This window comes from Odontomachus brunneus, unplaced genomic scaffold (genome assembly GCF_010583005.1).
Source record: "Odontomachus brunneus isolate Ranch 3 - 2012 unplaced genomic scaffold, Obru_v1 Obru_scaffold_149, whole genome shotgun sequence".
Taxonomy (NCBI): Eukaryota; Metazoa; Arthropoda; class Insecta; order Hymenoptera; family Formicidae; genus Odontomachus; species Odontomachus brunneus.
The window spans coordinates 770,277-780,217 of record NW_022639599.1 but is presented as its reverse complement, the minus strand read 5'-3'; the positions used below and the strand labels follow the sequence as shown (position 1 = coordinate 780,217).

The following is a 9,941-nucleotide window of genomic DNA, read 5'->3' as shown; positions in this document are numbered from 1 at the left end:
CTCTCTCTCTCTCTCTCTCTCTCTCTCTCTCTCTCTCTCTCTCTCGTTCCTTCCAATATCAATTCCTCGCACTCCACTCTCCCTCTTTCTTGTGCTTCCTCTCCTTCAGCCGCTCTCTACGCCTCTTCCGCCACACCTATTCCTCGAGCACGTGCAAAGCGATTTTCCACCGGCCGGAAAATCGACGGTGATAAATACCCGGACGGCGCTCGTTGCCATTGTTGCCCGGATCCTCGTCAAACAATGGGGCGGATAGATAGGTGGTACCGCGACTTGAATGCGAGGAGAGGAAAATCGGTGAGCCGCAAGTGTGCGTTTTACTCATCCGAGACGTCGTTGTCTTCCTCGGCGAGGAGGTGGTTCGGTCGTGCTCTCTTCCTCTTTCCAACTCCGACTCTCTTTCTCTCGATGCATTGATCGGCGACGAGTTAACCCGTCCGTCCGTCTCGAGCGGTCCGCGACGAAATGTCAACGAAGTTGAACGCGACAGACGCGCTTCAAGCCGTTCGTATCCACCACCACGATACTTAACTCGGCCGTGAAGGCGGGATGCGCCAAGTTCAACCAGCTTTTGACTCGGTCGAAAGCTTATAACGTAAAAAGGAGAGATCGTGTATTTACGGGAGAATTCTTTTCTTTCTTCTCCATCTCTCGAGTCTTGCGGGCAACACAAACCTCAAGTTCGATTCTTTCCTCCCGTTACGTCCTGTAACTTATTTACAATACTCGCTACTGCTGCTGGAGACTGCAAGAGGCGGTTTGAAAAGCGACTTATCAGTGCTCTACTCCTTCCAAATCCTCAGCCGATACAAAGATCCGCAAAAAGCCGCGACACGTCCTTTACAAACCGACGACAACCGGATCTCCGCGTCGTTCTCCCGTTCACGAGCTTACACAAATCCTATCGCTTAGCTCACCCTGTGACCAGATCCGCCAACCCTCTTTTTTTCGGCCTTCTCGCGACATGGGAAGCGGGGAGGGAGGAAGGGAGGAATAGGGAGAAGGAGAGAGAAATCGTCGCTGTGTTACGCGCCCACAGTCCGGTTTTTCATGGTTCATCCACCCCCGTCCTTACACAGATACGGCTCAGTAACGAACCGGTTAGCATTTCTATGGGAAATCGAGAACGCGGTGGAGAGAACCGCACACCCTCGCCCGTCCATCCGTCATTCTCGTATTACGAGCAAACTCGTCAATAACACTGCTATGGTCGCGGATCTCTCTCTATAGTTGCAACGAGTCTTCGCCGCAGATACTCGTTGGCTTGCTTGGCAAGCCCGTATTTTCTTTCACTATCTCTGGGCACGCTGTGGAAAAATTGGCGCCGCTGTGAAAATTGTAGCGTCATTACTTCGGACAGCAAGTTTCTTTGCGATGTAACGCCCATTGTTGCCTGACTTGCCCGTCTCGAATCGATGTTCAGAGATTCTTCTGCGCTGTTTACTCTTACGTTTCGCGCAAAAAGTGCGAAAGCGCAGCGACGACAGTTGCAATAATGCTAAACGTCCGTCGCTTTGATACTTCTCAACTAGAAATATAACTAGCCAACCTGAATCAAAAGCTAGTAGCTAGCTAGTACAGACTAGATTACATTTTCCAACTCATTACTGACTCGTTACTGATTCCACTGAAATACGGGAAATGCGGTCTAGCCGTTACTTAGCCATTATATATCAAATATGATAAAGTAGACGGCACAGTTTATTCTAAAAAATATAATCTAGCTACATTATCACTAGCATTAAAAAAATGAGAGCAAAATTGAGGTTACGTTAGTTTCATTAAAAATCTCAAACAAGCAGAATTGGACGTAATATTACTGGCTAACAACTACTTATGGTTTTTCATCTCATGATTGCAATTTCGTTTGTTTAATCACTAGCTAACTTATTTGTCTAGGCATTAGGAGAAGTGGACGTGACATTATTGATTAGTAGTGATGTTAGGCACAAATGTATTATCTCGTGACTAAACACCGACGAGATTCAGTTTCTATTAGAGTTATTCGTAGAAACATACGTAATCGTTACGCCATTCTCGTAAACCGTAACCGAATTCGCGTCTTTGATTCGTCTCCACGCTCCTCGAAGAAATATTGATACAGTTGAAAAGTTTGGTTCGAACTTTTAGGTCAAATTTGATTTTATTGTATAGGAATATTTAATAGGAATAAATTATTCATCGAGAGAATAATCGCCGTTATAATTTAAAAACTAATATGAAACTAATATGAAAACTCTATTTAATTCATGATTAAACTTTACTTGATTCATGATTTAGTTAATATTAACTTCATTTAAGCAGTTTTATATACGTATTGCTGCATTTACCTCGACGAATGTAGATAATTTTTTTCTTTCTTTCTTTTTTAATTATGTATATTGCACTGTACCAAAAGGGTGTTTTTTCCGTAAAAAAATAAATCAAACTTTTTAATTTAAACCGAATACATGTCGACGTGATCGATTATCATGTCCTGCTTGTGATAGTAGTATGCGAATAATCGCTAATTAATATCATTATTTACGTGAATATCATGAATAATTGAGCGGAAACTCGAGATACTTCGAATTCTGGAACGTACGTCGCCGGCTTGGGTTGACTGTCCTGATCGAATTGGAAGGACTTTTTATACAGTTCTCCCACTTGTCCCCCGCTTCGTCCGCAAGCATGGCACGTCGCGGAATCGCCAAGGAACGTGTCCTCCTGCTTGCGATCCCATTGATGCCCGTAATGTGCTGAATGTGAGATATTCCGTAATCCATAAAGATGTGATTTTCGTAGGAGTGCGCGCGGCGATTCCGCGCGGCAATAAAAGCAGCGTTTACACGGTGCCAGTCCGTTTCTATCGAGCGCCATTGAACGTTTAATCGAGAATGAGAAGACTATTATTTTCTTCGGTGCAAGCACCGATCGTCCGTCCTCCTTCCTCTTTCTCGCCTTAATCCCCCCCGAGCCATATGCTTTTCTCCGAGGACAGCAAATGGCATCGTGACCATCGTAGTTGACCCTCGTAATAAGGTGCTCATAATGATAACGCGATCATTCGTTGCGTCGACAACGGAATTTAGATAGCGGACAACGCTATAATTTAGATCACGATGAACGCTTGACCCTTCTTCGGAATCCCATCGCCGTTCTCGAGGGATGTAGGAAGAATGTTGCGCGTCAGTTCGTCTTGATCCAAGTTAATCATGCGTCTCTCTCTCTTTCTCTCTCTCTGCGCGCGCACGTTAATTTTTCATATTATTTCGATATATTTTATTACGTACATTTCAGTATAAATGATTAAAACTGTCAAGATATTCCGCGTGAAACTCGTATAAACTACAATGAATCTCGCGAGAAATATCCTTGTATGAAGCACATAAAAAGTATCAGTGGTGTCAAATGTATCTCACAGGGCGGCTAAGTAACGTTAACCGGGAATCAATTTCTTTCAAGTCTCCTCGTAAATAGAACAATTCTTTCCGCAAAATCTGATTTTCAGTCCGGCATTTCGAAAGAAGCTGCGCTCTAAGGCAGAATGCCGAGCAAGTTTCAATTACTCTCGCCGAGACTCCTCGATCGTTTCATCAAGAGCTCGTTTTCTTGTTTTAACCGAGTCTCTTCGCTCCATTGACAAGAAGAACGTCCACGACTGAGTTTTATCCGAGCCCGGGGGACAATTTGGATGACTTCGACTGTCCGCCTGCGAGGTTCCTTTGACTAAGGGATAAAATGCATCGTGTCCGGTCACGTCATTCTCTCGATTCATCTCGGGACGAGATAAAGGGGAAACGTCGCTAAAGCTAGCGAGCTAGCTAATAGCGGATAGAACTCGGCGCAACGGCATTCGCGTGACCTATTTACGTGTTCACTTCTTCATGATGCGCTGCCATGTATATCACTTGGCAGTGATTCAAGAGAGTAGCGTATAATATAATACCTATGAAAATTGCGACAATACTCGATGCCTCGGGGAGCCGCATTGATTCAATCCACGCGAATATTTCGCAAGCGCCGCGGAATTTCATTGCGGGAAAAAGAAACCGCATCCGGAAGTAGGGCGCAAGAGAGAAAAAGGGAAGAGAAAGACGGGGAATAATCTTGAAAATTCATCGATCCGCACTCATATTCCAAGGCTGTGTAATATCTTCTCGCATCTTTGACGCGTTCGCCAGCCACTACGGAAGTATTTCTTCCAACTTATCTCATGGTATAACAGAGTAACAGTGGCGGATAGTTCCAGGTAGTTTTGCCAAGACGACGCGATGTAGCGCCGTCATTTTTGCTCAGCATTTTGTTCAATATTCACACACACACGCGCGCGCGCGCGTGCGAAAAAATAGATTTTACTTATAATATATTTTCAGAAAATCCTCGGGAATTTGAGATTCAATTGAGCAATCGCTATTATTATGCACAAGAATTAAAGACGACGAAATTCGCGAACGATAGAAAAGAAAAGTACAAGATAAAGACAAGATATACTTTTCGCGAAGAAATTTCTGTACTTACGCAAGCAATTTTTAATCAATCACGGAGGAATTAAATTTTCTCGCAAGTTATTTTCCACTCTTAAGTTTTTCCTCCGTCTTTCAGCGTGCGACACCTGACAGAACAAAACTGATAAGATCTAACAGCAGGGCTGCAAACTCGAGGGGACAGGGACGGAATTTATATTAGAGCGAGTTATATCACTCTGTTCTTAAAGTAATTATCCGGGGAGAGAAAATGAAGAAAGCACGGCGGGGATGTCCCGTCGTTTCGCCGTTCCTGAATCCCGCCGCTGGTAGAAAGCGACCGCGAGTCCAATCCACCCATTCCCACCCCTATCGAAGCACCCTCTGCAACTCTTCTCGCGGCTCCATCCTATCCTCGTGAGCACCCGCCGCGAGTGAGAATTGAATTGGCAGCGACTCAAAGTGCGGCAGAAGCACCCAGAAGAGGGTTCGCAGGAAAGTTGAATCGCGATACAGTGTACGTAGACACAGTGCAGATAGACGGAGCACACCCTATCCCAACTCTCTCTTTTTCTTCGCAACGTACACGCGTCTTGCGCTTACCGAAATATATTGGTAGCATTTACATACATGAAATATCTCTTAGCAAGATAATGCGCGCCAACAAATTCACTTTCTCCACTTCTCATTCCGTGCTTTTCAATATTCTAATTTTCAATATAATCTCATAGCGATATAACGTACGGCTCAAATTGAGAAGAGAAACAGACGCGTGCAAGGTTTGAAAGAACCTTACCGCGATCTCTTGCACTATTAACATAGATAAGTGATGTATGAGCAAAATTATTAAGCAATTCAGATCCATTAACAATTCTGTCTTTGTTGAAACGTCAATCGTTGTGGCAAAACAAAGTGGTCGGTAATTTAGCGATAATTTGACGCATCGGCCGGATTTCATCCAACCACCAGCTAAATTAGCAACAAAAACATCATACACTGCAAACAGTAACATCGCCGCCTACTGAATCACGATCGATCGATCGATCGACGCGCATACGACGCACGCCCAAAAGAACGATGCCGATTAAGCCGACGTTATTGCCAGTCGGCAGGAAATGAGGCGTTTATCGATCGCAACACACACACACGCGGCATGTATGCGCCGTTAACGTTACGTAATTATTACGAGCGTAATTGCAAAACATCAATCGCGCGCAAGCGAAAATGCTGAAGATGCATTAATCATACTCTGATCGATAACTCATATGGAGAAGTGAAGAGAATCGCTTGTTATTATGTAATAAATGCCGCCTCTGTTTGAATGATAAAAAGCCCCACTTCAAAAAGCACCGCTTCTAAAGAAAGGAATTCTTGTCACGCTGAATAAATTCGCGAAATAAATTCCGCTATTAACGTCATAAAACGATCCTGCGGCCATAAAACGGTGTGAATAACGATAAGTGTATTATCCCGGATACAATGCGTATCAATGATAACAATATGTATTGGTGAAATAATCGACTTACCGTCCCCCTACTTGAAATAAACATGATGTAAACACTTACCTGCAACAAGAGAAAAATCGACATTAATGAAATGCAAAAATTAGAATTATTGCAATCAAAGCAGAATTTTAGTCCCACGTTAACTCTACTAATTCGATTGAACACTATACATTGGCTATCGTCCTATACTATGACAAATGCCTAAAAGATAAAAAATATTTTTTCAGTGGTTACTAGTAATATATATTTATATAAATCTAAATTTTTCTACATACATGCACTTAAATAAACTATTGATTTCATGAAAACTTAAAGAGATTTCAAAAAAATATATATTCTCTTATTTGGAAAATATTTTATATTAGTACAAATAAAAACATGCTATTAATACCCACCGAATAAATATTTTTTATTTTTTATCTGGTAAACATTATCAGCAACATAACATCAATGTTATAAATTGCTCAACAGTGTAAATACGATATAACACGAGTATTATATAATAGTAATATTGTTGAGTATGAATTTATAACACTGATGTAATGTTAATTGATAGGTATTTTTTACTACGTATTTTTTCTCTCAGTGTATCTTGCTACTGTTACAAATTTTTACATATTGAACTAATCAAATATTATAAATAATCCTTGAACAAATGCTTCCTCGAGGTTCGTTAACTCGAAGAAAAGCAATCACTACTAAGATAAGATGATGATAGTATTCTATCTCAAGATTCTTCATTGGTCATTCAAATTTGACGCAAAGTTAACGTAGAACGAAAATTTCGTCTCAGGATCTCAGTCTTATTATTTTAATTGGTTAATTTTGCCGCGATAGATATTCAACGACGCCGACATTGTAAATCCGAAAACAATAAAACCAAAGCGCGAGATATATAGCGCAGAGAGGATGTCGAGTGTAAAACGGTGGCGGGATTTTCGAAGAAAAATAAATGGCGAACATTGTCTCAAAGAAAATCCTCGAGAGAAACGTTATCCGCCATCGCGAAAATAAAGCTCGCCGCGCGATCGTTGCCAGGACTGGTAGTCGAATTTCACAGATCTGACCAGGACGATGCATTCACACCCGCCGCACAGTGTTGCGCAGTGCCCGTTCTAATGGACAGAAGTCGATATTTAAAATCTATTTAAGATAATGATCTAAAATTTTGCATATATAAATTATATAGGAAAACAAGAAATGTTTTGTTGGCTAAATTTGGAACGATTAAAACTGTGTGGGGTAAGAAAGTATATCATTTATGGAAAAAATCAATTATGGAAAAAATGAGATACATTTATTTTTATTATTATTATTATTAATTTATTTTTATTATTTACATCACAATAATATATAATATTATTATAGATGAGATTGATATTTTACATTATTTAAAATCAAAATTATATTAAAAAGTATTTATACTGTATCACAAAGTAAAAATTATATAAATAGGTAAAACAAAAAAATAGGAAAACTATTAATAGAAAACAATTAATAAAACAATTTTAATGGTGATTATATTTCTGTCTAAAAAATATTTTGTCCACCAATTTCTGGTGGATTCAAATGGACTCGCTAGCGCTCGTACCCTGCACTTGCATTCTGGCTGCAGTTTTTCACTTCTAAATTGCTTAGGCGCGCATTTGCGTAGAAAGTCTATTTTTCTCATGTAAATAATGCTTCGAATTTACAATGTATATCAACATTAACACAGTGTAATTCAGTGTAGGTGACATAATTAAACATTTCTGTTCTTTTTATGGAATTTATTAATAATTTGTTGCGTGTATGAAAAGTATCAAAACGTATAAGAACCTAGGTTATATTAGCTTACTAGAAGACCAATATATAGGTATTCTTAAACTATGAATTTAACTGTCTAGTATTATTTTACTGTGAAGTATATGAAGAATATTTTGATTCGCTCCAATATCTGGAATTGTCAGTTTGGTATTTGATAACAATTTTTGTGTTATTTATCATACTTCACAGACATTATACTTTTGCTTTGCAAGAAGAAAAACTTTCTATGTTAAGTTTCATAAAACGGCTTTTCTCCATGAAAACAAGGCTCTCCGCAACATTGTGCGCCGGCTGAATTTGCAATTCGCCGCGAACACTCTGACCCGCATTAAATTTAATGCCAGTATTTTCGGTCTAACGTATAATATTATCCGTCTCGTTGTCACCGGTCGCAAACCTCCCCCCTCCCCTTCGCGCCACCCAAGCTGCCTGCGCGATATCCTCAGATTACCGAAAAACACCCCGAAGGTGTAAGAGGAGGGATTAACATTTCGGAACCCTCAGCCCGACCATTACTCTGAGTTTATTCTCTACCCCGAGCCCCTCAACTCTTATAAATTCTAACGATTCTCTTTTTTTCATCTCGTAGCGATATCGCAGAAATCTCCCGGCGTCGGATTGACGTTGAATTCATCATACGTTGCGCACGAGGCATTATTATTTAACATTATTCACACGCGCAAGTACACACACACACACACACATATATACATATACATATACATATATATATCACATAGCAGAAAATATAACATATTGCAGATTTACATAACGCATACGCGATATCCCTTGTGAATGGACGTAACTTAAATAGCCGGCGGGACGGCCGCGTCGCACGAATAATTCAACGTGGAAAAACTTTTTTTCCCAAAGCTGCTTGCGCGCGACCGGTTATTTATTAATCCGATCGAGCCAAAAGGGAATCCTAGTGAAATCGCGCGACCTAAACGCGACTAATAAAACTTTCACATAGCTAGCGTAGGGGCGCACCTCGCGGAGACCGCGTTTCCGGAGTGCATATCCTCCGCGTACGCTCCCTACTTCATCCCGTTTCATTTGCTATTCATAAGAGAGGCCACGCGCGCGCCCGAGGCTCTCGCAAATAGAAACGCCATGCTACTAGGCCTCCCCTTCCCCTTCCTTCGCCCCGTCATTCTCTCCTTATTTGTTCTGGACGGTGATTCTGCGAACTATCCCTGTGACACCTCCGCGTCTACCATTGTTATCTCCGTTTCTCTCCTCTTTTTATTCCAAAGTCCACCCCCGAAGGCTGCATTACTCGACTGCGCTTTGTCTTTGACTTAGCCGCGACGCGGGCTTACCGGTAAGCTCACGGAGACAGCAACCGCCACCGGTTACTGCAAATCTTTAGCCGTCAATACGATGAAAATGGCGAAGCGCTCTGTGTCGTGCCGCGATGGCGTATGAGAATTTAAACGGATGTCTCGTTTAAGATACAATCGAATTCGCGAACGTCGCTTCTAGACGAGACGGTATCTAGGAACGGTGCAGTTTCCAGGTAGCGAGTTAATTGACGGCTAATTAGGCGGAACTTTCATGGACCATTAGATTCGGCGCTCTCTCGCGAGTGACGTGCACCTCCATGTGCGATTCCCATGGACATTTGTAACGTATTAGATTGGCTCGTGTTTTGTGAACAGTCGCAGGCTTACTGGCAGCTCCCATCGTGGGACGCATCCCGCACTAATGGCGCAGGGGTTAACACTACTATAACTATCTAAACTAACTGACTATCAAATCTACATTGCTACCTGTGCAAGAGGTATCTCGCACGGTAACTACGTGTGACTACTGTGACTTCGCAAAGCAAACGGAGAGTCGTCTTCGCAGTAATTGAGGAGGCAATTAAGATAATTACACGTTAGGGGTATTTAAGCGATGGCGCATGAGTTTGTCTACATTAGTCTTCAGTTAATTATTAGAGAGAGAGAGAGAGAAATTCTTAGATAAATATGTTCTTATGTAAAATATATACTTTTTTGTACACACACACACATAGAAAAAAGTTTGCTTGGATGAACTAATTTTTGGTGTGAAATATAAACGATTCAGAAATTCTTAAGTTGTCAGAATTCAGATTTTAAGATTTCTGGTTAACTGAACGGAATTCTGATAATTTTTAATCGGGGAATTAAACACAACCCCCTCCCCCCCCCCCCCCCCC

General features: G+C 41.4%; 1 long non-coding RNA gene across 1 annotated transcript in view; it reads right to left on the bottom strand.

The window, feature by feature from the left end:
• Positions 1-56: 56 nt before the first annotated feature.
• LOC116850585 overlaps positions 57-9,941 on the bottom strand; it is a 36,840-nt gene continuing 26,955 nt past the window's right edge. The window contains exon 3 of the long non-coding RNA XR_004379381.1: positions 57-6,010. This is a non-coding gene — a long non-coding RNA (uncharacterized LOC116850585). The remainder of the gene's footprint in view (positions 6,011-9,941) is intronic.